Genomic DNA, 27,772 nt, shown 5'->3' with positions numbered 1-27,772 from the left:
ATGCGCAGGGCAGGGCAGGGCAGGAGAGCTAGAACGGCGGGAGAAGCGGAGCGCGGGACGGCCTCGCAGTACTGCACAGCAGCAGCGGCCAAGCAGCAGGTAACACAGGCTGCAGGAGCGGCAGCATCGGCTCTGAAACCAGCAGAAGTAGCAACAGTGGCTTTAAGGGCCAAGAGTCTTGGATACCCTCAACGCAGGAGTGTTAGTTAGTTAGTGTGATACTAACCCCTGTGAAAGGCTGGGGCATCTCAACTGCTCAAGACCTGCATGAGAGCTGTATGTAACGCTTCTCTCTGCAAGGATAAGGGTCCAGGTATCTTAGACCTGCATAAGAGTGGAAATACGGGGGCTGGAGAGATGGCTTAGCGGTTAAGCGCTTGGCTGTGAAGCCTAAGGACCCTGGTTCGAGGCTCGGTTCCCCAGGTCCCACGTTAGCCAGATGCGCAAGGGGGCGCACGCGTCTGGAGTTCGTTTGCAGAGGCTGGAAGCCCTGGCGCGCCCATTCTCTCTCTCTCCCTCTATCTGTCTTTCTCTCTGTGTCTGTCACTCTCAAATAAATAAATAAATAAATAAATAAATAAATAAATAAATAAAAAGAGTGGAAATACGGATCTCTGTAGGGCTACTGGTTCCAGCACCTGAGGGGTACACCTCGACCTGAAGCAGCAACACCAGTCACAGTCAAAGGCTGAGGAATTTTGGCCTTGACGGTAGGTTAGGGATCCTGGTGTTTGAGGTCTGTACAAGAGCTGTAACTAGAGCCCCAGCTACTGCTGCGCCCAGCTGAATGCGGCACCACCTCTAGCTGCCATGAAACACAAAAGCTCTGGCGGCTCCCCGACTCTCCATGACTTGTACCTGTGTAGACTACTGTAGAGCAGTAGACCCCCAGGCAGTGAATTGGTACCAGTACCACAGGAACCATGTGTTCAACCATCTGTGCATCCTAGCGCAAATCCCATTCTGTCAAGATGCAGGACCTTTTAAACATGCTTTTGAATTTCATTGGATAGTATTTTGTTGATTTTTGGCCCTATATGTATCAAAAGTGTTGGCCTGTACTTCTTTTGGTAGTTGGTAAACAGATTATGCTGACCTCATGAATAAATCTGGAGGAATTCCTTTTCCAGTTTTTTGCAGGAATCTGAGAAGGATTGGTCTTTCAAGTATTTGATAACTTCAGCAGGAAAGTCATCAGGTCTTAGGCATTTCTTTGTTGGGAGGTTGTTGATAACTGATTCAATCTCCTTACTCACTGATCTGTTTGTTTTCTTTTGCTTCATGAAAGAGTTATGATAGATTACATTTCTAGAAAGGGTCATTTGTCTAGATGGGTATTTATCCATACCCATCTCATGATTTTTTTGTATTTCTGTCATACCATGGACCCTTGTTTGTGTGTTGAATGCCACTCCTATAGGTTCTTGAATTCCTTCTTGACTTGTCTTGAATAGGAATTGATTTGCTTACCTTCCATCAGAATCAAATTGCCAAGTACACATGACAGGTGCTGGCCAAGGTGGTCCTGTCTCTTCAGAAACCTGTGTTGACCACGTTTTCTTCGCCCCCCCCCACCCCCACACAAGGGGGGTGGCAAACTATTTTACTTATTTAACTAGGAGAGAGAAAGAGAGAGATAGAGAAGAGTTAAAAGGACACATGCAGGATATGGGCACACCAGGTGCCCTAGCACACACGAGCGCCCCCTTGTGTCTCAGGCCTGCTAACGGCCCAGCGGTTCAAACGGGGATCCTGTGGCTTGAGAGTCAAAAGAACTAACCTCTGGGCTGGAGAGATGGCTCAGCGATTAAGCGCTTGCCTGTGAAGCCTAAGGACCCCGGTTCGAGGCTCGGTTCCCCAGGTCCCAAGTTAGCCAGATGCACAAGGGGGCGCACGCGTCTGGAGTTCGTTTGCAGAGGCTGGAAGCCCTGGCGCGCCCATACTCTCACTCTCCCTCTATCTGTCTTTCTCGCTGTGTCTGTCGCTCTCAAATAAATAAATACAAAAAGAACTAACCTCTGCGCCACTTCCCGTTTGACACGCTGCCCGCGGCTGGTTCCCTTTGCCCTTTCTACCTCCAGGTGTGCTTGAATTCTACCACCGGTGTCCTGTGATTCAGCATGTAGCATCAGGGTGGCTACAATGTCATGTTCATCCTCTTTTTTTTTTTTTTTTTTTGTCCATCCTCTTATCTCTGCTGGCACTATAGTTGCCTGCCATGACTTCCAGCTCCCTGTGTTTATGATACTCACCTGCTCTGACCTTTGAAAATCAGAGATGAAATGAAAACTATGCAAGATGTGTCAATGGTGACAAACGGACCTAAATGTTTGTCCTTCAACGGGGATATCTTAGAACTATGAATGTGACTTCCCTTTGACCCAAAGACATTGCTATCATTTTCTGGCAAGTAAAGATATCATTCCAGTGCCATACCCAAGAACCTGTTTGGAGCACTGGAGACACTGGTGTGCAGTGTCGTGTACAATGTCACCATACAGTAGAGTCCTGCCTGCTCTTTTCCTTCCATGTCACCTGGGAATTTCTCATGATGTGAGGAGCATGCAAGGCCGCAACAAACCCTAACTGTGTTCACAGAGGACCGTGTGTCATGTACTCACCGTATTTCCCTTGATATCTGTGGACGTGACTCAATGAAGGAGGGGCACGTCCGTGATGATCCAATATTTAGCCTTCTGGTCCATTCCACCTGCATGCATTGTCGGGGCAGGATGGTTCTCCAGAGCCTGTGTATGGGGGTACCCAAACCCTCAGAATACACGTTTGGACCCCGACACTCCTAATTCTTTCTGGCCTGGCCTCAGCAATTTTGCCCTGGGCCTCTAAGGCATAAAGGATATAGATTCTTGCGGATGGGTTTGACGTGACTCACATTTTCGGGAGACTCCTGTGTGCCTGCTGCCTCAAACAGACGTCGGTGCTCCTGCTAGACGGGGGCTCAGGACTCACTGGTAGCTTCTCTCTTCACCTGGAAGCTCTGCGTGTCCCATGCAGATGTGACCACTTGAGTCCCATGGGTGTCAGGGGCCTCCTTTCCCTAGCATGCAGAGAGTCCCTGCATCTTCATGGCCTTCTCTTTGACCTAAAAGCTCCCGATTCTCTAACCTAGGGTGAGAGCGAATGCTCTTACAAGTGGTGAGCCTACTGTCATGGGGCTGTCTGAAATGCGAGTGAGCAGGGCGCGAAGGCTGTGTTTCTCTGGCAATGAGACTGCTCCAGAAAGTCTCCGTTAATTGGCTGGAGGCAGAGGGCCTCCCCGAGTGCCAAGCCAGCTGATTGCGCACGAGAGCCTGCCTCACATATCAAACATACAGAGATTAGAAAACCGTCGAGAACGTCTGAGTCCACTTCCTTGTCACTGGTGATGATGAGGTGTCACCTCTTCGGAAACGTGCAGGGATGCTGGTGCAGGTTTCTTGAGAGAGAGCCTGGCAACTCCGGGACTTGTCAGGAGCGCTGTTTTCTTTCCACCCAATGACAGAGGCGCTAGGACTCTTGCTTGTGTGTTGAATGCCACTCCCATAGGTTCTTGAATTCCTTCTTGACTTGTCTTGAATAGGAATTGATTTGCTTACCTTCTATCAGAGTCAAATTGCTAAGTACACAGTACAGGTGCTGGCCAAGGAGGCCCTGTCTCTTCAGAAACCTGTGTTGAGCAAGATTTCATCGCCCCCCCCACCCAAACAAAAGGGGGGTGGCCAAGTATTTTACTTATTTAACTAGGAGAGAGAAAGAGAGAGATCGAGAAGAGTTAAGAGGACACATGCAGGATATGGGCACACCAGGTTCCCTAGCACACACGAGCGCCCCCTTGTGTCTGAGGCCTGCTAACGGCCCAGCGGTTCAAACCGGGGTCCTGTGGCTTGAGAGTCAAAAGGACTAACCTCTGTGCCACTTCCCGCCTACGACATCACCTTGGCTGGTTTCCTTTGCCCTTTCTATCTGCAGCTGGGTTTAAATTCTAGCATAGGGTGACCTGCCATTCAGCATGTAGCCACAGGGTGGCGGCAATGTCACGTTCATCCTCTTTTTTTTTTTTTTTTTTTTTTCCATCCTCTTATCTCTACTGGCACTATCAGTGCCTCCTATGACCTCCATCTCCCTGTGTTTATCATACTCAAATGCTCTGGTTATTGAAAATCAGAGATTCAATGAAAACTACGCAGATTTTCAAACTTTACAAACAGCCCTAAATATTTGTCCTTCAACGGGGATATCCTAGAAAGAAATATGTACGTGACTTATATTTGACACAAAGACATTGCTATCATTTTCTGGCAACTAAAGATAGCATTGCAGTGCAATACCCAAAAACCTGTTTGGAGCACTGGAGATGCTGGTGTGCAGTGCCTTATACACTGTCACCATAAAGCATAGTCATGCCTGCTTTTTTTCTCCCATGTTACAAGGGATTTCTCATGATTGTGAGGAGCATGTGAGGCCGCAACAAATTCTAACTGTGTTCACAATGGACCCTTTGTTATGTACTTACCGTATTTCCCTAGATATATGTGAAGGCTAGTCAATGAACCAGGGGCACGTCCGTGATTATCCAATACTTACCCTTCTTGTGTTACAATCTACCTGCATCCGTTGTCAGGTCAGGATTGTTCTAGGGAGCCTGTGAGTTTGTACCCTGCTGGAGCCTGCTAGCTGAAAGATTTTGAGCCTGTTGGGGAGTGAGGATTAAGGAAAGACAGAAGAAAGACTGAAAGGATTCACCCCAGTTCAGGGCTGAAACAAGGCCTCAAGCCAGTACTGGAAACACGGTTCATTTCACAGCATTCCATTTTATATCTTTTTACAAACTGTTTTTCCATGGACAATGATTATATGAGCTTCACAAGTTTCTATCAAAAAACCCTTCCTGTTACAGAGTTTTTGCACTTCAATCACTTCTCAGTACAAAAGACCAGCCAAATGGCTGAATATCCATAATCTTGCTTACAAGTAGGTGCTGAGGTCTTGCTGCCTAAGGGCTTCTCCACACTGAATTTATATAATCTTGTTTACCTGTAGGCTGCTATAGTTTTGCTAATGTCTTGCTGCCAGAAGCCCAGAGCTATGGATACAAGTCCAGCGAAATGGCTCTGGACAATTCCCAATTTTTTATTTATTATTTTTATGAACCGGGCCCCACTGGGCCTCGGTGCAGAAAGACTGTGTCTGTCTTCCATTGTTCTCTACAACATTTAGGCCTTATCTGTCATTGGTACATGAATTCCATCATTCATGCCCTGTCTTAGGTTGACCTAACTCGAGAGAATCTTACCCGTCTTTGAGTACCAGCCTCTGCTGGGGCTTTAAGATAATGTCTCAGGAAACTGAGGTCGGGTCTGTTGGGTTATGAGATCTTACTTTATTCCCTTGACTATCTTTTTGTTCAAAAATAGGGTATACATCAAAGCCCTGCATATCTTCTCCTCTTTGTGCTGCTCCTGCAAGAGTGGCTTGCAGAGGTGAGACAGAAGGTCAAATCAAAGAGGGAGGGAGCAGGGCATGGAGGGTGTGTTTCTCTGGGAATAAGAGAACTCCAGAAAGTATCCTTTATTTGGCGGGAGGAGGAGGGCCTCCCCGCACGCCAAGCCAGCTGATAGAGCAGGAGAGCCTGCCTCACATATCCAACATTCAGAGATTTGAAAACCGTCGAGAACATCTGAGTCCACTGTCGCGAGCACTCTCAAAGATGATTGGTTGAGAGGATTGTGCCCACGAAGGTCAATGATACTCAGACGCTGGTGTACTCGCAAAGGAGTTTACTGGGATGAAAGCACACACAAGCAAGTCCAAACTATCACAACTAATATTATAGCTAATATAATATATAACCAAACTATATTCATCACTACTAACACAAGAATATTTCTAACGAGTCTAACATGTATACAACCTGATATCGCGAGACTTGGGACGCAGTAACGCGAGACTCAGTCTACGAGATTTCTGACGTTACAACCTGGTGGTGCGGGTCCGTGCTCCGACTTTTCTCTCGGTTCGCGGTGTTTCAAGGCAAGTCTCGGTCGTTGGGACAGCGTGTCGGGCATATGAATTCGGATCGGTGATGCATCTCGCGGAGGTCTCAGTCCGGACTGCTGAGCAGCCGTTCAGTCAGTCATAGTGTCGGGAGGACTGGGACAACGGCTGCTGAGCAGCTGGGGTTCTTGTATTTTCCACTACTTATCTAGGGTTCCACACAAACCTTCTGCTAATCTCTTACTATGTCATTGTACTCAGCTTACTCTTAGTTTTTGCTTACAAAGTTTGACTTTGCATTTTTACTCTCACACACAAAGAAAAAAAACTTATTTATCTAAACTGTCCCTGGACCATATGCTGGTCCTTACATGCTCATAACAGTCCACTTCCGTGAACTGCTCACTTACCCTTGTCACTGGTGCTGATGAGGTGTCGCCTCTTCTGAAACATGCATGGATGTTGGCCCAGGTCTGCTGCCAAAGTATCCCAGTTCGAATCGCCAGGCCGCCCACGAGTCTGAGACACAAGGGGGTGCCCGTGTGTGCTAGGGCACCTGGTGTGTTCACTGTATCTGTCCCTTTTCTCTTCTCTTTCTCTCTCAGACTTAAATAAGTGAAATACTTTTTCTCCCCCTTGAGATGGGGTGGGGGGGATGAAAATGTGCTCCCTCGCATTTCAGACAGCCCCATGACAGTAGGCTCACCACTTGTGAGGGGCTGAACCCGCAAAACTTGCTCAGTTTGAACAAGAATGACTCGGGCTGGCCCACGGCCCTGCGTCGGCCATCTTTGTGAATTATATAAATCTGACCCTTTTTCTGAAGAGACCCGATTCTCTAACATAGGGAGCTCTCACCTTAGGTTAGAGAATCAGGAGCTTTTAGGTCAAAGAGAAGGCCATGAAGATGCAGGGACTCTCTGTGTGCTAGGGAAAGAAGGCCCCTGACACCCATGGGACTCAAGTGGTCACATCCACATGGGACAGGCAGAGCTTCCAGGTGAAGAGAGAACCTACCAGTGAGTCCTGAGCCCCTGCCTAGCAGGAGCACCGACGTCTGTTTGAGGCAGTAGGCACACAGGAGTCCTCCCAAACTGCGAGTGATGTCAAACCCATCCGCAAGTATCAACATTCTTTATGCCTTAGAGGCCCAGGGAAAAATTGCTGAAGCCAAGCCAGAAAGAATTAGGAGTGTCGGGGTCCAAACGTGTATTCTGAGGGTTTGGGTACTGTCGGGAGCCATTTCGGCTCTCTATGTTCGATCCCCAGACCCCACGAACCAAAAAAAAAAAAAGCCAGGCATTGTGACTCATGCTTATAATCCCAGTGCTGGGGAGGTGGAGACAGGAGGACCCCCAGGACTCTCCCACCAAACAGGTTAAGCCTAATTGTCTAGGCCACAGAAAGAGCCGGCCTCAAAAAAAGGTAGACAGAAGCCAAAGCCAGGTGTGGTGGCGCTCACCTTTAATCCCATCACTTGGGAGGCAGAGGTAGGATGATGCTGTGAGTTCAAGGCCAGCCTGAGAAAACAGAGTGAACTCCAGGTCTGCCTGGGGTAGTGTGAGATGCTACCTTGGGGGCTTGGGGGGGATAATAACGCTCTGGCCAGAAGACCCACTGGTTAAGGATGCTTGCCCTGCAAGCCTTCTGATCAGAGTGCAGATCCCCATTACCCACATACAAACCAGCCATGTGGAGGTGTCTTCATCTGCAATCCCAGTGTGCCTGCAGCAATGGGAGGCAAGTCAGGAGAACTCTGATGCTCAGGAGCCAGCTAGTCTGGCCTTCCCAGCAGAAAAAAAAAAAAAAAAAAAAAAAGGATAAAATATACCCTGTCTCAAAACAAGATAGAAGGGAGACCAGCACCCCAAGGTTGTTCCCTGACCTCTCTATGCACACTAGAGCATGTGTGTATTCATACACATGGTAATAATAATTACAATACAATAATAGAGTTAGAGGCATGCTGGGCTCTGCAGCCATGTGGTACTGAATAGGACAGGGCTCCTGGCTCCCTGGAGTTTTCCCCAGCTCATGGCCCCATAAGCCGAGGTGGCCCTGTGAGACTCCGCCCTCCCTTGTGCATTGGCCCAACAAAACTGGCGTATTCACAGTTGGAATGTTCTCCCCTCACATGAGCTGAAAAGGGCATCCTGTCCACGCTCTTGAAGGTGTAGAGGCTGGGAAGAAAGGAGTGCAGATCCAAGGTTCTCTAGCCCAGGGAGTGCTTAAGGGGCCAGTGAGGACGGGGCACAGAGGACCTGGGGTCCAGGAAGTGGTGAGGTTGTTTCCCCGGGGAATGGAAGGGTATCCGCTTGCAGTCTGACTTTAGGAACGCAGTAGGTCAGGGAGACCCTGGGAAACTAACCCACTTTGGGAGGATAGTTCAGAGTGTCCCACTGGCCCTGGTATACAGCACAGCTCTGCTGGTGAGGAGACTGGCCAGGCAGCATTGACAGGAAAAGGCTCTGTAGACGGTAGGGGTGTTGGGAGAAACAGCGGCCATTTAATCACAAGTGGGTGTGTACACATGCCGTGTCTGGAGAAACACAAGTTCACTTACAACTGGCCATTGCCTGGTGGCCCCAGACACATGCCATTTTATGTGTCTGGCTTTAGTTGGGTACTGGGGACTTGAACCAGGGATTTTGGGCTTTGCAAGCAAGTGCGTTTAACCACTGAGCAATTTCCCCAGCCTTTCTTGATGGATGGGTTCAAGCCCCTCCAAACAGACACCCTGATCTGTGATGCAACCAGATTCCAAATCAGAAAAGATTTATTGATCTGGGAGCAGTGGCATACGCCTGTAATCACAGCAGTTGGGAGGCTGAGGCAGGAGGACTGCCGACTTGAGGCCGGCCTAGGCTACATAGTGAGACTGTTTCAAAAGAGAAAAAAACAAAAGCTGGGCATGGTGGCGCACACCCTTAATCCCAGCACTTGGGAGGCAGAGGTGAGAGAATTGGCATGAGTTTGAGGCCATCCTGGGACTACATAGTGAATTTGGAAAAACCAAAAAAAAAAAAAAAAAAAAGTTCTGGAAAGCCATTAACTCCCCATAGGTTTTTCTCACCCACTGATTTGTCCCGACGGCACCCAGCCAAGGGTGGGCACCCTCCCATCTCCACCTGACCTTCCCCCATTGGGGCTGGTGTGTCCTGTCCTCCTCTGGCTTATCCACTGACCCCTGTCTCCCCCCCCATCTTCCCGCTAGCTGTCCACGGTGGCCCAGAAGTCACGGGTCCTGCAGCTGGAAGAGGAGCTCACCCTGAAACACCGCGAGATGGAAGAACTTCAGCAGGGCCTGCGGCACCCGGGCCCCCCGCCCCCCGACCACCCCGAGGCCGCCGAGACCCTGCGGCTCCAAGAGCGTCTTCTGTCGGCCAGCAGGGAGCACCAGCGTGACAGCAGCCTGCTCCGGGAGAAGTACGAGGCGGCCCTGAAGTCCTACCAGGCCGAGGTGGACAAGCTCCGCGCCGCCAACGACAGGTACGCGCGGGAGGTGGCCGACCTCAAAGCCAAGGTCCAGCAGGCCACCAGCGAGAACGTGGGGCTGTTGGACAACTGGAAGATGAAACTGGACTCTTTGGCTTCTGACCACCAGAAGTCCCTGGAGGACCTCAAGGCCATGCTGAACTCGGGCCCTGGGGCCCAGCAGAAGGAGCTCGGGGAGCTTAAGGCACTCCTGGAAGGCATCAAGATGGAGCACCAGCTGGAGCTGGGCAACCTGCAAGCCAAGCACGACCTGGAGACGGCCATGCGTGGGAAGGAGGAGGGCCTGCGGCAGAAGCTGCAGGAGTCCCAGGACGAACTGGCCGGCCTGCAGCAGCACTGGCGGGTCCGCTGGAGGCGCAGGCCAGCCAGCACCGGCTCGAGCTGCAGGAAGCCCAGGACCAGTGCCGCGACGCCCAGCTGCGCGTGCAGGAGCTGGGGGGACTCGACGGCGAGTACCGGGGCCAGGCGCAGGCCATCGAGTTCCTCAAGAAGCAGATCTCGCTGGCTGAGAAGAAGATGCTGGACTATGAGCTCTTACAGCGGGCCAAGGCCCAGAGCAGGCAGGAGGCTGAGCTACTCCGGGAGAAGCTTCTGGTTGCCGAGAACAGACTCCAGGTGGTTGAATCCTTGTGTTCTGCCCAGCATAGCCACGTAGACACCACTCATCATGTGACCCCAGATGGGGAGGGTCTGGGTGGGCGTGTACTGCTGTGTGCCTGGTAAGGGGAAGTTTATGTATTTATTTATTTGAGAGAGAGAGAGAGAGAGAGAGAAAGAAAGGCAGATAAGAGAGACAATGGGCATGCCTGTGCTTCCAGCCACTGCAGATGAACTCCAGACGCGTGCACCACCTTGCACATCTGGCTTACGTGGGTCCTGTGAAATCAAACCTGGGTCCTTTGGCTTTGCAGGAAAGCACATTAACTGCTAAGCCATCTCTCCAGCCCACCCCCTCACCACTTTTTTGGTTTGGTTTGGTTTGGTTTGGTTTTACCTCAAGAGGAGGATGCCCAAGTGGCCTCAGAGAAGGGGCTGCCAACTTCCTTCCTTCATCAGCAGGGTGACAAGCCACAGTGATAGTAGGGACCAGTGTGGTCTGAGCAGACCAGTGTGGTCCTGCTGGGTGCTCAACTGAACAGACATACCCTTGGGATTATAGGCATCTTTCTAGCCTCTTCAAACCCTTCTCACATTGGCCCAGGCATGAAGTATTACATTACTTGGGAGACTGGCAGGAAAAAGAAATGCAAGTTCAAGGATAACCTGTACAACTTGGTGAAACCTTGTCTCGAAATTTTTACATAAAGGATGAGGATGGGCCTCAGCAATAGAGCTCCTGCCTAGAATCCCCCAGTGATGGGCTGGTGTGTGGTTCAGTGGTAGAGTTCCTGCCCGGAATCCCCCAGTGAGGGGCTGGGGTGTGGCTCAGTGGTAGAGCTCCTGCCTAGAATCCCCCAGTGAGGGGCTGGGGGCGTGGCTCAGTGGCAGTGTTTGTCTAGCTGGTTCCTGGGTTCCATCCTCAGTACCGCGCCGCACCCCACCCCCCCACAGAGTAGATCAAGGCATCCTGCTGGAGCTGCCCAGGCATCCTTAGGGAGGGGGGGTACTTCTAGCAAAGATCCTGCACCCCTTGCTGGCACACCAGACCCCTGCATCCCTGACCCTCCCTTTCTCATGAGCACAGGTTTATTCCCTTACAGGACTGTCCTTTTAGGTGATCGACTCCAATTATATTTCTGAGGAAACAATCCGGATGAAGGAGACCATAGAGGGTGGGTGGTCCCTGGGTTGGGTGGGATCTAATTTTTATTTTATTTTTGGGGATTTTATACATATATATATATATATATAATAAGTTTTATCATTTTCACTCTTTATTACCCTTTTTTAAGTTTTTGTTTGTTTTTTGAGCTCTGGTCCAGGCTGACCTAGAATTCACTGTGTAGTCTCAGGGTGACCACGAACTCACTGCGATCTTCCTACCTCTGCCTCCCGAGGGCTGGGATGAAAGGCGTGCGCCATCATGCCCGGCTTCTTTAACCCCTCTTACTCCACACCTGCTAAATTCCTTCTCAGCTAGTGTTCTTTCTACTTTCATGCTGTGTGTATGTGTGTGTGTGTGTGTGTGTCCCAGTGAGTTTAACTAGGGTTGCTTGTACGAGCATGGGTGGGGGTTATTTCCTGGAGTGGACAACTTCCTAGTGGTTCCACCAGTGAAGAAAATGCTTCCATTTCCCCCAGCAACCAATAACGCCTCTGGGACAAGTGGAGGAGGTCTCGTGAGCCCCTCCCCTTCCCGGACAGAACGGTGACTGGGCCATCTCTGTGCGGGTCCATGCTCATAGCCACCGCTGCTGTGGGCGCGCAGTTAGCTAGTGGCCACGCTGTGTTCAGAAGACAGGCGTCCACAGCACTCATGCTTGCCCTCTGCTTCTCATGCCACCACCACTTCTTCCATGTGTCCTGAGCCCTGGGGCTGGTGAGGGGCCATGCAGACGACCCCTTGCGTAGGTCTGAGCACACACTAGTCCTGTATACTCAGTGTTTTGATCAATTACGTGTGAGTGCGCGAACCACCACCCACTGCAATAAAGAAGCTTTTCTGACCAACTCAGAGCAGCTCTAACCTATGTGTATAAGCATAGTTATTTTAGGCCTTTTTATTTAATAAATAATTAAATTGCATTGTAAGGACTGGAGACGTGGCTCATCTGTTAAGGTGCATGCCTGTGAAACCTAAGGACCCAGGTTTGATTCCCCAGTATCCACATAAGCTAGATGCACAAGGTGGCACATGTGTCTGGGGTTCCTTTGCAGTGACTGGAGACCCTGGCACAGCCCATTTTCTCTATTTGCCTCTTCCTCTGTCTCTCACTCTCTCAAATAAATAATTTTTTTTTTGGTGGGGAGCGGTAGTCTCACTCTAGCTCAGGATGACTTTGAATTCACTATGTAGTCTCAGGGTGGCCTAGAATTTAACGGCAGTCCTCCTACCTCTGCCTCCGGATTGCTGAGATTAAAGGCGTGCACCAACAGACTCGGCTCTAAGTAAAGTATTTTTTAAAAATAGCATTATAGGAGAGCTGGGCATTGTGGCACACACCTTTAATCAGCATTTGGGAGGCGAGGTAAGAGGATCGCTGTGAGTTTGAGGCCACCCTGAGACTACATAGTGAATTCCATGTCAGCCTAGACTAGAGTGAGACCCTACCTTAAAAAACAAACAAACAGGGCTGGAGAGATGGCTTAGCAATTAAGCGCTTGCCTGTGAAGCCTAAGGACCCCGGTTCGAGGCTCGGTTCCCCAGGTCCCACGTTAGCCAGATGCACAAGGGGGCGCATGCGTCTGGAGTTCGTTTGCAGAGGCTGGAAGCCCTGGCGCGCCCATTCTCTCTCTCGCTCTCTATCTGTCTTTCTGTCTGTGTCTGTTGCTCTCAAATAAATAAATAAAAAATTTTTTAAAAATTTAAAAAAAAACAAATAATAATAATAATAGCATTGTAGGGCTGGAGAGATAGCTTAGAGGTTAAGGCACTTGCCTAGGAAGCCTAAGGACCTAGGTTTGACTCCCCAGAACCCACATAAGCCAGATGCACATGCATCTGGAATTCGTTTGCAGTGGTGTACCCATTCTCACTTTCTCTCTCTCTCCCTCTCTCTCTCTCTCTCTCTCTCTCTCTCTCCCTCAACTAAATAAAAATAAAAGTCTTTTAGGGCTGGAGAGATGGTTTAGTGGTTAAGTGCTTGCCTGTGAAGCCTAAGGACCCCGGTTCGAGGCTCGGTTCCCCAGGTCCCACGTTAGCCAGATGCACAGGGGGGCACACGCATCTGGAGTTCGTTTGCAGAGGCTGGAAGCCCTGGCGCACCCATTCTCTCTCTCTCTCCCTCTATCTGTCTTTCTCTCTGTGTCTGTCGCTCTCAAATAAATAAATAAAAATTTAAAAATAAAATTCTTTTAAAAAATAATTTAAGCAGGGTGTGATGCCACACGTGAGTTTGAGGCGGCCCTGAGACGACATAATGAATTCCAGTTCAGCTTGGCTCAGAGTAAGACCCTACCTCAAAAAAAAATAAAAAATAAAAAAAGTTTAAAAAATACCATCGTAGCTGGCCATGGTGGCTGACACCTTTAATCTTAGCTCTTGGGAGGCAAAGATAGGATAATTGCCATGATTTTGAGGCCACCTGAGACTACATAGTGAATTGCTGCCAGACCCTACCTTAAAAAAAAAAAAAGCATTGTGAAGAATGAACTGTCAAAAATAAAAGGCACTTTAAGACAAAAAGTCAAGCGGTGGGAAAGAGAGTGCAGTGGTCTGCACAGCTGGCTGGAAGGAAGCCTGGCCCAGGTGATGCTGTCGTGCGAATCATGGGACAGCGCCCCCTGTCTATGAGCAAGGCAAATGTAGAGACAGCAAAGACTTCAAAGAAACCCTACAGATAAAGTTTTTTTTTAAGACCTGTCTTTTGTTTGTTTAAATTTTTTGTTTATTTTTATTAATTTATTTGAGAGCAACAGACAGAGAGAGAAAGGGGGGGGAGAGAGAGAGAGAGAGAGAGAGAGAATGGGCGTGCCAGGGCATCCAGGCACTGCAAACGAACTCCAGACACGTGCTCTCCCTTGTGCATCTGGCTAACATGGGTCATGAGGAAGCGAGCCTTGAACGGGGATCCTTAGGCTTCACAGGCAAGCACTTAACCACTAAGTCATCTCTCCAGCCCTACAGATAAAGTTTTACATGCAAATAGCAAACAAATAAATTAAAAGATCAGAAGAAGCCAGGCATGGTGGCACATGCCTTTAATCCCAACACTCAGGAGGCAGAAGTAGGACAATAGCTGTGAGTTCGAGGCCACCCATAGTGTATTTCAGGTCAGCCTGGGCTAGAGGGAGGCCCTACCTCAAATAAATAAGTAAATGGTGATAAAAGCACCAGAAATTCAGCAGAAATAAAGTAAAATAGCTGGGCACGGTGGTTCACATCTTCAATACCAGCACTCAGGAGGCAGAGGTAGGAGGATCACCGTGAGTTCGAAGCCACCTTGAGATATACATAGTTATTTCCAGGTCAGCCTGGACTAGAGTGAGACCCTACCTTGAAAAAAATAAAAATTAAAAATTAAAAATAAAGTAGCTGGGTGTGGTGGCACATGCCTTTTAAAAAATATTTTATTTTTATTTATTTATTATACAGAGAAAGGGAGAGAGAGAGAATGCATGCCAGGGTCTCCAACCACTGCAAACAAACTCCAGATGTGTGTGCTCCCTTGTGCATCTGGCTAACGTGGGTTCTGGAGAATCGAACCTGGGTCTTTTGGCTTTGCTGGCAAATGCCTTAACCGCTAAGCAATTCCTCCAGCCTGGCACATGCCTTTAATCTCAGCACTCGGGAGGCTGAGGTAGGAGGATCGCCGAATTTGAGGCCACCCTGAGACTACATAGTGAATTCCAGGTCAGCCTGGGCCAGAGTGAGACCCTACCTCAAAAAATCAAAATAATAATAATAATAAATAAAACAAAATGGAGGCTAGAGAGATGGTTTAGCAGTTAATGTACATACCTGAGAAACCTAAGGACCCAGGTTCGATTCCCCAGGTCCCACGTAAGCCGGATGCACATGATGGTGCATGTACCTGGAGTTCATCTGCAGTGGTTAGAAACCCTGGTGAGCCCATTCTCCCTCTGTGTCTTTCCCAAGTAAATAAATGAAAACAAAACAAAAATAAGTAACTAAAGTAAAATAAATAAAGTCCAACTCAAAAGGTTCCCATTCTGCAGATTCCACAAAAGGGGTAGCCTTTATGTAAATAGTGCCCAATCAAGGGCTGTTTAGCAGGAAAGTTACCAAGATTAAGTAACACTTGAAGCGGCACACTGGCATCGGTGGTAGGTCCTCCTTGCCCCACCAGGACCTATGACCTCCCCGGGCACGGGCCCTTGCCATGCCGCCCTGGTCCTGGAACTTTCACTGGCATCTCTCCCAGGCCTGCAGGACAAGCTCAACAAGAGGGACAAAGAGGTGGCAGCCTTGGTGTCCCAGATCGAGATGCTCAGGGCCAAGTAAGTGGTAAGTTTCTCTCCTGTGCAGTAGATGGGACAGTGGGGGAGCGGCGGGTGTGACTTTAGTGACACAAGCCAGTCCATGTGTCTGGAGCATGTACCTGGGCTACAGCGATGGGTACAGTCAACAATGGGGCTGAGGCCCTGAGTTCTCCCCAGAATTAGTCTCTAGTTCACGTCCCACCCACCTTGGGTTTTCCCTGTGGCTTTGAAGACTCAAAGTTTTGTTTTGTTTTTTTCCCAAGGTAGGATCTCACTCTAGCTCAGACTGACCTGGAATTCACTATGTAGTCTCAGGGTGGCCTCGAACTCATGGCAATCCATCTACCTCTGCCACCCTGTGCTGGGATTAAAGGCATGTGCCACCACTCCCGGCTCAGGTGGTTTTTTTATTTGAGAGAGACAGACACAGGTTGAAAGAATGGGCTTGCCAGGGCCTCCAGCCTCTGCCAACAAACTCCAGACACATGTGCCACCTTGTGCATCTGGCTCACGTGGGTCTTGGGGAATCAAACCTGGGTCCTGTGGCTTTGCAGGCAAGTGTCTTAACTGCTAAGCCATCTCTCTAGTCCATCTACCTCTTTTTGTGACAGGGTCTTTCATTGGCCTGGAGGTCACTAATTAGGCTAGACTAACTGGAGAGTGAGCTAGGATCCTCCTATCTCTGCCTCTCCAGTGCTAGGATTACAAGTATGCACCACCACACTGAGGTGGTGGTGGTGATTTATTCATTCATTTATTGATTTATTTATTGATTTATTTATTTATTTATTTATTTATTTGAGAAAGACAAAGACTGAGAGACACAGAGAGGCATATACAGAGAGAATGGGCTTCCCAGGGCCTCTAGCCACTGCAAACAAGTTCCAGATGGCATGCGTCACCTAGTGCACCTGGCTTACAAGGGTACTGAAATGTCAAACTTGGGTCTTTAGGCTTTGTAGGCAAGTGCCTTAACTGATAACCCATCTGTCCTGCCCTTGTTTTTGGTTTGGTTTTGTTGAGGTAAAGTCTCACCCTAGCCCAGGCCAACCTGGTACTCTGTAGTCCTAGGCTGGCCTTGAACCCATCATGTTCCTTCTACCTCTGCCTCCCGAGTGCTGGGATTAAAGTCTTGCGCCACTATGCCCGACTTGAGGTTTGGAGTTTCTTTTGCTTGTTTTGTTTTGTTTTTATGTGGCTTGTGGGGATTGAACTCTGGTTCTCTTGCTTTCAAGGCAAGTACTTTATCTACTGAGCTGTCCCCCCAGCCCTACGGTCCTCTCTCTGTTTAATACAGGGTCTCACTATGTAGCTCTTGCTGGCCTAGAAACATCAGTGCTCCTCCTGCCTCAGCCTCTCCAGTTCTGGGATGATAGGTGGCGCAGTTGGCACTGCCAGCCTCTGAAGGGTGATGCTACTGTCATCCCCTTGGGCATCCTGATCAAGGTGGGGTCCCTGGGTGGAGTTTCATTCATGTTCTAACCCATCCTCTCCCTCCCCCATGGCTCCCCTCAGCCCTGGAGAACAAGTGTAAGTCGGGAGAGAAGAAGGTGGACTCCCTTCTGAAGGAGAAGAGAGGTCTGGAGGCGGAGCTGGAGACTGAGTCACCGAAGACTCATGATGCCTCAGGCCAGCTGGTCCACATCAGCCAAGAACTGCTGAGGAAGGAACGGTGAGTGCATCATGGGCTTGGCATACAGGAGCCCTCACATCCTTTTTTTAAAAAAAAAAAAATGTTATTTTTGGAGCTGGGTGTGGTGGCACATGCCTTTAATCCCAGCATTTAGGAGGTAGGAGGATCGCCATGAGTTCGGGGCCAGCCTGAGACTATATAGTGAATTCCAGGTCAACATGAGCTAGAATGACACCCTACCTTGAAAAAAAAAGTTATTATTATTTTTTTTATTTATTTGAGAGAGAGAAAGAGAAAGGAATGGAAAGAATGGGTATGCCAGGGCCTTCAGCCACTGCTAACAGACTCCAGATGCATGCACCCCCGTTGTGTATCTGGCTTAATCTGGGTCCTAGGAAATCGAATGTAGTTCCTTTGGCTTTGCAGGCAAGGGCCTTAACCGCTAAGCCATGTCTCTAGCCCACACTCTTCTATTTATTATTTATTTATTTGAGAGGCAGATAGCCAGTAGGCACACCAGGACCTCCAGGCACTGCAAACCAACTCCAATACCCACATAAAACCAGATGCATAAGTTAGCTCATGAGTCTGGCAGCGACTAGAAACCCTGGTGTGTCCATTCTTTTCTTTCTGTCTGCCTCTCTCTCAAATAAATTAGAAATAATAATAATAAAATAGCCGGGCATGGTGGTGCATGCCTTTAGTCCCAGCATTTGGGAGGCAGAGGTAAGAGAGTCATTGTGAGTTCAAAGCCACCCTGAAACTACATAGTGAATTCCAGGTCGGCTTGGGCTAGAGGGAGACACTACCTTGAAAACACCAAGCAAGAAAGTAAAGTAAATAAAATGAAAAGAACATTCCAGAAACAGCCACGCCCTTTTGATGGTCCTGTGTCCTAATCTTGCTGCTTTGGTTGTGACTGAAGCTTCAAGTCCCCACCCTTCCACCGGGTCCCTGGGGGCACTGAAGTTGTGTGGACGGCGCCCCCTGGTGGTGGATGGTGTCCAGGCACGTTGCACGACGTGGTGGGGGCCAGGAGGGTTCCTATGACTGCTGCCCTGTGACCTTGTCCCCCAGGAGTCTGAACGAGCCACGGGTGCTGCTGTTAGAGGCCAATCGCCACTCCCCAGGCCTGAGAGGGACCTGAGCCGCGAGGTGCACAAGGCCGAATGGCGGATGAAAGAGCAGAAACTCAAGGAGGACATCCCGGGCCTGCGTGAAAAGCTGACGGGGCTGGTAGGTGGGAGACAAGAGTGGGAAGTTCACCACGTCACAGTGGGGATTGAAAATCGTGCCAGCATTGGTGGTGCACACCTTTAATCCCATCACTCTGGAGGCAGAGGGAGGAGGATCGCGGTGAGTTCGAGGCCACCCTGAGACTACAGAGTGAATTCCAGGTCAGCCTGGGCTAGAGCGAGACCCTACCTCGAAAAACCAAGCCAGTCTTGCCTGTGTGGAAGCCAGAAAGGCCAATTCAGTAGTGAGCTCTCTGTGCAGAAGAAACCAGGGGTTCTCACGAAGAGGACGTTCAAGCCTCCTCCAGCCCCAGGTTTCCAGATGCCGAGGGAGGTTCCTTCTCTACTGGAAATGGGAACCTGGCCTTCAGCTAGGTCTGCACACGGGATGGAGACAGGTGGTCACATTGGTAGCACAAGACAAAGCCATCTGTCTCCTCCGTCTTCCTCCATGGCCAGCCGCAACGTTTGGGTGAGGTGGGACCTGGGACCATTAGGCCTCCTGTCCTCTACCATGTGGGGGAGATTGAAAGAAATGGGGCTCAGCCTTGGGGGTGTCCACAGGCTGGAGAGGAGGGAGTGACCATCAAGAACTCTTAGGGGACCAAGTATGTGGCTCAGTCAGTAAAGTGCTTGCCTAGTGTGGTTGCCAGCTACACGTTGCTGGGATGAACTTCCAAACCAGGCATAATTTACAGGAGGAACAGACTATTTTTTATTTTTTATTTTTATTTGAAGCTTACATATCCAGGGGAAGTTCCCTAACGGAGGAAGAAGCTGGCCCCCTTTCACAGGTCCTCGCGGAGAGAAATACCACGGCCAGCACCGCAAGCCAGCCCACTCCAGGAAGCCCAGGCAGAGCTCAAGCACTCTGCACACCTTAGATGATAGAATTCCAGATCCACCCCAAACATACCTTAGGACTGGACCTTAGGATCTGCCCACAGTGACACCGCCTGCAGCCAAGTTACAAGCTTTAATAAATCTTCAATCTGCTGGGTGGGGGGGGCATCCATTCAAACTACCACATCTAGCATGCATGAATCCCTGGGTCCGATCCCCAGTGCCTCATCAACTAGGCACAGTGATGACCTCCTGTAATCACAGCACCATGGGGCGCTCGCGTCTGGGCTTATTTCTGTCTGTCTGTCTCTCTCTCTCTCTCTCTCTGTGTCAAATAAGTAAATAAAAATAAATCTTAAAAAAAAAACAATAAAATAGTGCTGGGAGAGATGGCATTGCAGTTAAGCACTTGCCTGTGAAGCCCAAGGAACCTGGTTCGAGGCTTGATTCCCCAGGACCCACTAAGCCAGATGCACAAGGTGGCGCATGCATCAGGAGTTTGTTTGCAGTGGCTGGAGGCCCTGGTGTGCCCATTCTCTCTCTCTCTTCTCTCCCAAGTAAATAATAAAAGTAAACAAAAATAAATAAATAAATAAAATAGATCACTGTAAATTCAAGGCCACCCTGAGACTACATAGTTAATTCCAGGTCAGCCTGGACCAGAGTGAGACCCTACCTTGAAATAAAGTACTATTTATTTAAGAGAGAGAGAGAGAAAGAGGCAAGTAGAAAGAAAGAGAGAAAGAATGGGCACTCTAGGGCCTCTAGGCATTGTAAACTAACTCCATGCACCACCACTCCAGGGCCTCTAGCCATTGTAAACGAACTCCATGCACCACCTTGTGCATCTGGCTTTATGTGGGTACTTGGAAATCAAACCTGAGTCCTCTGGCTTTGCAGGCAAGTGTCTTAAACTGCTGTGCCATTTCTCCTCCCCAGAAGTTTTTTTGTTTTTTGGTTTTTTTAACTCCAAATTGAAGTTTATTTTTCAGTTGTTGAGATCAGGACTCACTTTAAATGCCCAGTGCACTGAGGTCTTTTTATTATTATAATTAAATTTTACTGTAAGAAGTTCTGTCAATTAAGTTCCTTGCACTAAAACTTGAATGCCACTGAGAAATATTACTTTCTTGCAGGAAACATGCCAGACCTTACAAAAACGTGGACTTGTAAAAAAAAAAAAAATTCCCTAATGGGGGAAATTGTAGGAATGGGCAATTAATCCGTAGAGAAAATTATGGTGACTAAGTCGTTCATCTTGAAGAGCTAGAGAAAAAGCAGGTAACTGACCAGAAGACATCTGAGAACAAGGGTAAGAGAATTAGGGCTAGAAGAATGGCTTAACGGTTAAGGCGTTTGCCTGCAAAGTTCTATTCCCCAGGACCCACGTTAGCCAGATGCACAAGAGGGTGCACACATCTGGCTGGAAGCCCCGACGCGCCCATTCTCTCTCCCCCTACCTCCTTCTCTGTCAAATAAATAATAATAATAATAAAGTAAGAATGACTGAAACTTGCCAAGTATGGTGGTTGAATCCCAGCACACAAGGAGGCTGAGGTAGGAGGATAGCTGTGAATTCCAGGCTAACCTGAGACTACAAAGTGAGTTACAGGCCAGCCTGGGCTAGAGCAAAGACCCTGCTTTAAAAAAGCAAAACAGGGGGCTGGAGAGATGACTTAGCGGTTAAGGCGCTTGCCTGCAAAACTAAAGGACCCAGGTTAGATTTCCCCGGGACCCACACAAGCCAGATGCACAGGTGGCACACGCATCTGGAGTTTGGTTGCAGAAGCTGCGGACCCCTGTCGTGCCCATTCTCTCTTTCGTAAATAAGTTTAAAAAAAATTTTTTTTAAAAAGCAAAACAAAAGACTGAAATTTCATACCTATTTAGTTTTGACAGTTCCTTTTGCAATGCAACGCTGTAAAGAGCTCAGGCCGAAGCTGGGGAAGGAGGTCGGGGAAGGGGTTGAACTTGCGTGCGTGGGAAGGACCTTCCCTTCATCTGCCTCCCGCCCCCCCCCCCCACACACACATCGGGCAAAGTCGAAGGGTCTGTGAAGCGGGAAGATGGGTTTCAGCCGCCTAGGCGGGAGTTCTTTGGGAGAGCAGACACAATGCACTTTAAAAAACTATTGGAAAACCGGACGTGGTGGCGCACGCCTTTCATCCCAGCCCTCGGGAGGCAGAGGCAGGAGGATCGCCTAGAGTTCGAAGCCACCCTGAGACTACAATCGTGAGCTCCAGGTCAGCTTGAGCAAAAATAAATAAATAAATAGATCAGTAAATGAGAAAAAGGCAAACTCTTGGGCTTGGGGACCAGAGACCCCCCCCATCAGAGACAGCTAAGGTAGGGGGTGGAGGAGAGAAGTGATGTCCACAGTTATCCTACCCGCCGCTCCGGAGCCCGGGGCGCGGGCGAAGCGTCTCACCTGCGGGCTTGTCTGCAGCCATCTTCCCGCCTCGGCTCGGGGTCTTCCCCGCAGGTGCCGCCGGGCCGGCCGCGGTCCTCGCACGCTCTGAGCCCGAGCCCGGCGCGCGTGTCCTCCGCCGCACGGCCCCCGGTGCTTCAGGCCCCGGGCAGTGGGCGGACGGCGGCCAGAAGTTTTATTCTGGAGAAGCGAGGTGTTGGGTTCACAGCCATAACCCTGGAGCCCAGACTGGTCTAGTTAACTTCTCAGCACTCTAACTTGTTGGGGGGCGGGGGGGGGGGACTAGAAGCCACGTGAAGGTAGGAGGATGTGGGGTGATGGGAAGGTTTGAATGGAGGGCTTGAGCCCCAGCCTGGGGTGGAAGCAAAGAGGCCAGCCCAGCAGGTGCGTCTCAGGGTGCCTGGATGCGAGGAGAGGTGTTCTCGATTCGGGGACTTGAAAATGAAGACTGAGCTGGGTGTGGTGGCGCACGCCTTGAATCCCAGCACTCGGGAGGCAGAGGTAGGAGCATCGCTGTGAGTTCGAGGCCACCCTGAGACTACATAGTGAATTCCAGGTCAGCCTGGGCTAGAGTGAAACCTCAAAAATAAATAAATAAGGGTTGGAGAGATGGCTTAGAGGTTAAGGCGTCTGCCTGCAAAGCCAAAGGACCCAGGTTCCATTCCCAAGGACCCACGTAAGCCAGATGCACAAGGGGATGTATGCATCTGGAGTTCATTTGCAGTGGCTGGAGGCCCTGGCACACCCATTCTCTCTCTCTCAAGTAAAAATAAATAAACAATTTTTTTTAAACTTGAAATAATTAAAAAAAAAAAAAAAACGAAGAGGGTGGAAATGAGGCCATGTTGGGAAGGCAAGGCCAGGTGCCTTAGCGGGGAGGGAAGCTTAAGGGACACCAGGGGAATCCCCAGGCTTGACCCAGAGGTGAGGTGGGGCCACCCACGCGTGTTCCTGTGTGTGCATGTCCCTCTCACCCGCCCCCTTGCCCCCAGGATAAGGAGAAGTCGCTATCGGAGCACTCCCTCATCCACCGGGCCTCTGCCCGGAGCTGCTCCGGCTGCAGCATCAGCTGGCCAGCACCGAAGACGCGCTACAGGACGCCCTGGACCAGGGTCAGCAGGTGGAGAGACTCGTGGAGGCCCTAAGGGGATGCTCGGACCGGGCCCAGGTAAGCGCCATGGGGAGCCCCCACGTGGAGGAGGAGGAGGAGGAGAAAACCGTGACCTGGGAACCCGGGGTGCGGAACGAGGCAGCACCCCTCTTGTAAGGGGTTGGGAATTCGGAGCTTGGCTGGTGCTGTTGGGAAGACATCGCCATCTAGTGGGTAGATGCGGAATTGCACCCTGGCCACCTACTAAGGGGCTCCTCCCCTTCCCGCACCCCCATCCCTCACAGACCTCGGTAGTTCCGGTTCTGCCAATGGTATCCACCACCCGGATAAAGCCCACAAACAGGAGGTAAGAACTGCAGGCCTTTGAGGAAGCTCGAGAAGTCACTGAAAGACAAAAGGACGAGGAGCGTGTGTGTGTGTGTGTGTGTGTGTTTTGAGTCCCCTGCAGGCCTTTGAGGAAGCTCGAGAAGTCACTGAAAGACAAAAGGACGAGGAGCGTGTGTGTGTGTGTGTGTGTGTGTGTGTGTGTGTGTGTGTGTGTGTGTGTGTTTTGAGTCCCCTACCGGCAAGGTTGCTTAGGAAGGGCTCTAGCCATGGTATTGCTTTCCTGTCTCCCCACTCACCCTCCCCCGTGGTAATACAATGGAACCAAGCAACTTAATACTTGCTAAGCAAGCAAGCATCATACCATTGAGCCACGCCCCCCGCCCCTTATTGGGGAATTCTAGGCGGGAGCTCTACCACTGAGCCACGCCCTCAGCCCATGGTTTCTTGGAGAAAGTGTCTAGCATGATCGCCTCCTCCCTGTCCTCAGTCCCAGGCATCCAACTTGTGTTACCCCTGCTGCACAGCCCCTGGTCTGGGAACAGCTGTGCCCATGGCTTGCAGTGTGATCCAGGTAGTTGTCGCTGGAGCACAGAGAGAGTCAGCGTGCCTTCTGTCTTTCTACCTGTGACACATTCAGCTGAGGACCAGGCTTGGGGACAAAGGCAAGGAAGCCAGTCCTTGTCCAGATATTTGAGGGCAGGACAGGCACCCTGGGCTGGAGATAGGGCAGGCCATGGTGCTGGGGCGGGTGCTGGAGACACCAAGACAGAACTTGTTGGCTAGGTACCGGGTCAGTGAGCTCCAGGTTCAGTCGGACCATCTCAAAAAGCAACGTGAGGGGGCTGGAGAGATGGCTCAGCGGTTAAGGCACTTGCCTGCAAAGCCTAACGACCTAGGTTTGATTCTCCAGTACCCATGGAAAGCCAGATGCGCAAAGTAGCATTCGTGTCTGGAGTTCATTTGCTGTGGCTGGAGGCCCTGGCACACTCAGTCAGTGTCTCTCTTCTATCTTTCTCTGCTTGCAAATAAATAGGTGGATAATAAAAAAAAAAAAAAAGTGAAAGGACTAGAGAGATGGCTCAGTGGGTAAGAGCCCTTGTCATGCAAGCATGAGGGCCCAAGACGGTCTGCTTCACCCTGAGTTCCATTCTCCCTCACCCATGGAAACGAGTAGATGCAGCCACGCATGCATGCCTTTAACCACAGTCCCATAGGAAGCAGAGACAGAATCCCTGGGACTCGCTGATCAGCCAGTCTGACCGAAAACCACCGCTCCAGGTTCAATGAGAGACTCTGTTTGGAGGAAACCTATGGGAAAACAATGGAGGAAGATATCCGAGTTCTCCTCTGCCCTCCAGACACAAACACACACAAACACACACACGCACACACATGTGCTGGTCACATGCACCTGCACATGCATATATGGAAACACACACAAAAACCTTGCTGATCAAACTCTTGTTCTCTCCCAGGACAAACACTGACCCTGAGGGACACCATCGAGTGGCCAGTTCACACTAGAGCCCTGCCAGGCTGCCCTGGCAGTGAGCCAGGAGTGTCCCTTCAGAGACAAGACTGTGTTTGTAACCATAATGTCCTCACACGTGGACAATCTTCACCCAAACCCCCTGCCGGACCAGGAGGCTCCCACAGAAAGCAGTACAGCGAGGCTTGGCCCAAGGAACCTCTCTTGGGCCTTCCCAGAACCTTCTGGAATTGATTTATGGAGGCTGAGGCATCCCCTTGGGCCTTTCTTCCTCCAACGGGCTGCCCTGCCTGAGGTCTGTCTGGGTGTCCTGGGTACTTCCCTTCCCCCTTGTCCTTCTGAAGTCCCCAGGACCCCCACAGGCCTCTGAGGGGCAGAGCAGGGCTCAGCCTCTCTATGGGCACACCGTCCAAGGACAGGTGCGGTTGGTTTTCAAGAGCCCAGTGGAAACTCATCTGTGGTATAATCCAAGTGAAGGCAGTCCCCGGGGCATCTCACCCCACATGCCAACTTTCCTTCCACAGTAGTACAAGGTCCCAGGGGCCTCTCTGACCAGGGAGGGGCCAGGCCCAAGGACTCAGGGGACAGGGTCCCTCTTCCCCTACACCAGGCTAACATGCTTACACACCTCCCAGCTGAGGTGCAGCCAGCCTCGGCAGACAACGCTACAGTATTAGTGGAGCTCACAAAGCCTCTCTGTCCGTCCCACCACGACCTTGAGCCAGTCCTGACTTAGAGCCTGGAGCCAATGTTTTCAACAAACACGTGCTGTTTCTGGGATTGGGGGGGGAGGAGAAGGGGGAGAATCAAACTGGCTCTCTGTGTTTGTTGCAAGCCCAGAGTGCCCTGCCCCCACGAAGCCACTGGCAGCTCCTAGCTCCCAGCTCCGCCTGTGACCAGAGAGGGTGGCCTCGAGCCCCCCTTGAGCTGGATTGCTTTATACAAGTCCTGGAACCCTCCATGTGGCCTCTCTGCAAGCACGATGAGCGGCCAGTAGGGGGCACTCGTGCTCTTACCAATCCGGAGGGAGTGAGTTATCCCACTGGGCCTCCTTCCAACTCCCTGTTGGTATTAGGTAGTCGTCGCAACGTGGTTTTCATTAACAGCCTAGAATCGATGCTTTAGCAGTCTAACCCAGAGATGAGTACTGCTCTTGTTCCAGCAAAGTCGGGCAGCCTCGTGCCACGCACAGACAGGACTGACTTGTCAAATCTTAACAGCCAAAGGCCCCACAAGGAACCAGGAGGGCCTGAGCACCCCTAGCCCCGAGGGTTGGGGAGGGTGGCCTTGCCTGTGGCAGGTGTGTGTGCAAGAAGCCATTTCCCTACAAGAGCGTTGGCATTCGTAGGCCTCTCGGCCTGCCCGGTGTGGCTGCCAAGGTGTGGCTCAGTGACGTCCCTTTTCCAAGCCCCTACCCTCTCTCCCTCCCTCTCGATGGAATTGTGGAAGTGTGGCTAGTCCCTCATATGGACAATAAAGCTTGTGACAGGTGCAGGAGCCCTGCAGTCAGCTGCTTCTCTCTGTGGGGTACCCTTTTCAGCTCCCCCAAACACAACTTCGACCCCTAGCTCAGGAGTGCACTCAAGGTCTTAACTTGGTTCTTTGACACCAACTATCTCCTACCCAAGCGTTAGGGGCTCGTGGGAGGGCTTCCACGGGGCTGGGGCCACAGGGAATGGAATGCCTTGTCCTCAGTGAGGAACCTCAACAGGAACAGGCAGGGAAAATCATTAACGGGATAGACTCCCAGGAAACCTGGCTTTGCACTTGAACATATGGGGGGGGGGGAAGGGAGGAAGAAGGGGGGTGTGTGAAAGTCACCTGGACATGCAAAGTGGTATATTTGCCCATCCACATCAATGAGCTAGATAAGAGCATTCACAAGTTTAGTGAGTTAGTAAGACTATATATAGCCCAGTAGTAGAGCTGCCTAGAATCTCCCAGTGAGGGGCTGGGGGCATGGCACAGTGGTAGAGCTCCTGCCTAGAATTCCCAGGGAGGGGCTGGGAGCTGCGTGGCTCAGCTGCAAAAGACCCTGTCTCAAGGTAGAGCACAGAAGCTCATAGTTGCCCTCTGACTTCTATGTGAGTATGCATTTGCACACACACCAATAAACTCTTTTCAAAAGATGGGCTGGAAGCCGGGCATTGTGGCACACACCTTTAATCCTAGCACTTGGGAGGCAGAGATGGATCACTGTGAGTTCATGGCTTCCATGAGACTACATCATGAATTCCAAGTCAGCCTGGGCTACCTCAGAAAGCAAAAAAAAAAAAAAAAAAAACCCTAAAAACAAAAAAACCCACAAGCCAAGCTTGGTGGCACACTCCTTTAATTCCAGCACTCGGGAGGCAGAGGTACAGCATGTGTATTCAAGGTCAGCCTGAGACTACAGAGTGAATTCTAGGTCAGCCTGGGCTAGAGTGAGACCCTATCTTGGGGTGGGGGGAGCTACAATCCAGAAGTTATCAGCAGTGCCTGAAGAGGCCACAAGCCTTCTGTTTCTAATAATACAATGGACTCGATTTCGTTTATTTTTGGTTGTTTTTCTTTTGTTTTTTTGCAGGTATGTGTGTGAACATGAGTGTTTGTGAGTGTACATGGTGTGCATGTGGAAACTAGCAGATGACTTTGGGTGCCATCGTCAGGAACACGATCCACCTCTATTTGAGACAGGGTCTCCCCTGGAACCTAGAAGCTCATCGATTAGACTGGACTGACTGACCAGCGAGCCCCTTCCTGTCTCTGCGTCCCCAGTGCCGAGACATGGGCACCACCATGCCCAGTGTTACATGGGTTCTGGGGATTGAGCTCAGCTCCTCAAGTTTGCAGGGCCCTTAGTAAAGTCAGTAGACTGAACAGTCTCTGTTGGCATGGTTTTGGGGTTTTAGGGGGGGATGGGAAGGGGGCCTCACTGTGTGGCCCAAGCTGGTCTTGAACCTGTGATCTTACTGCTTCTGCCTCCTGAGTGCAGGGATTAGGGTGCTAGTCACCATGCCCATCTTGGGTCTCACTCTGGGAAGCACCTTGGAGCATCAGGATTGCATGGTGGAAGACAAGCCACTGGACTGCAGTAAGTGGAGTATGTAAGAGTCAGGGTGCGGCTCCAGGCATGGTGGCACACGCCTTTAATCCCACACTCAGGGGGCAGAGGTAAGAGGATCACTGTGAGTTC

At 50.5% G+C, this 27,772-nt stretch overlaps 1 pseudogene; it reads left to right on the top strand.

Annotated features, from left to right (window-relative positions):
• Positions 1-26,094, top strand: LOC123458657 (annotated as a pseudogene).
• The last annotated feature ends 1,678 nt before the right edge of the window (positions 26,095-27,772 follow it).

Source organism: Jaculus jaculus, chromosome 2 (genome assembly GCF_020740685.1).
Source record: "Jaculus jaculus isolate mJacJac1 chromosome 2, mJacJac1.mat.Y.cur, whole genome shotgun sequence".
In the NCBI taxonomy this organism is placed as follows: Eukaryota; Metazoa; Chordata; class Mammalia; order Rodentia; family Dipodidae; genus Jaculus; species Jaculus jaculus.
This window is presented reverse-complemented; position numbering and strand designations above follow the sequence as displayed.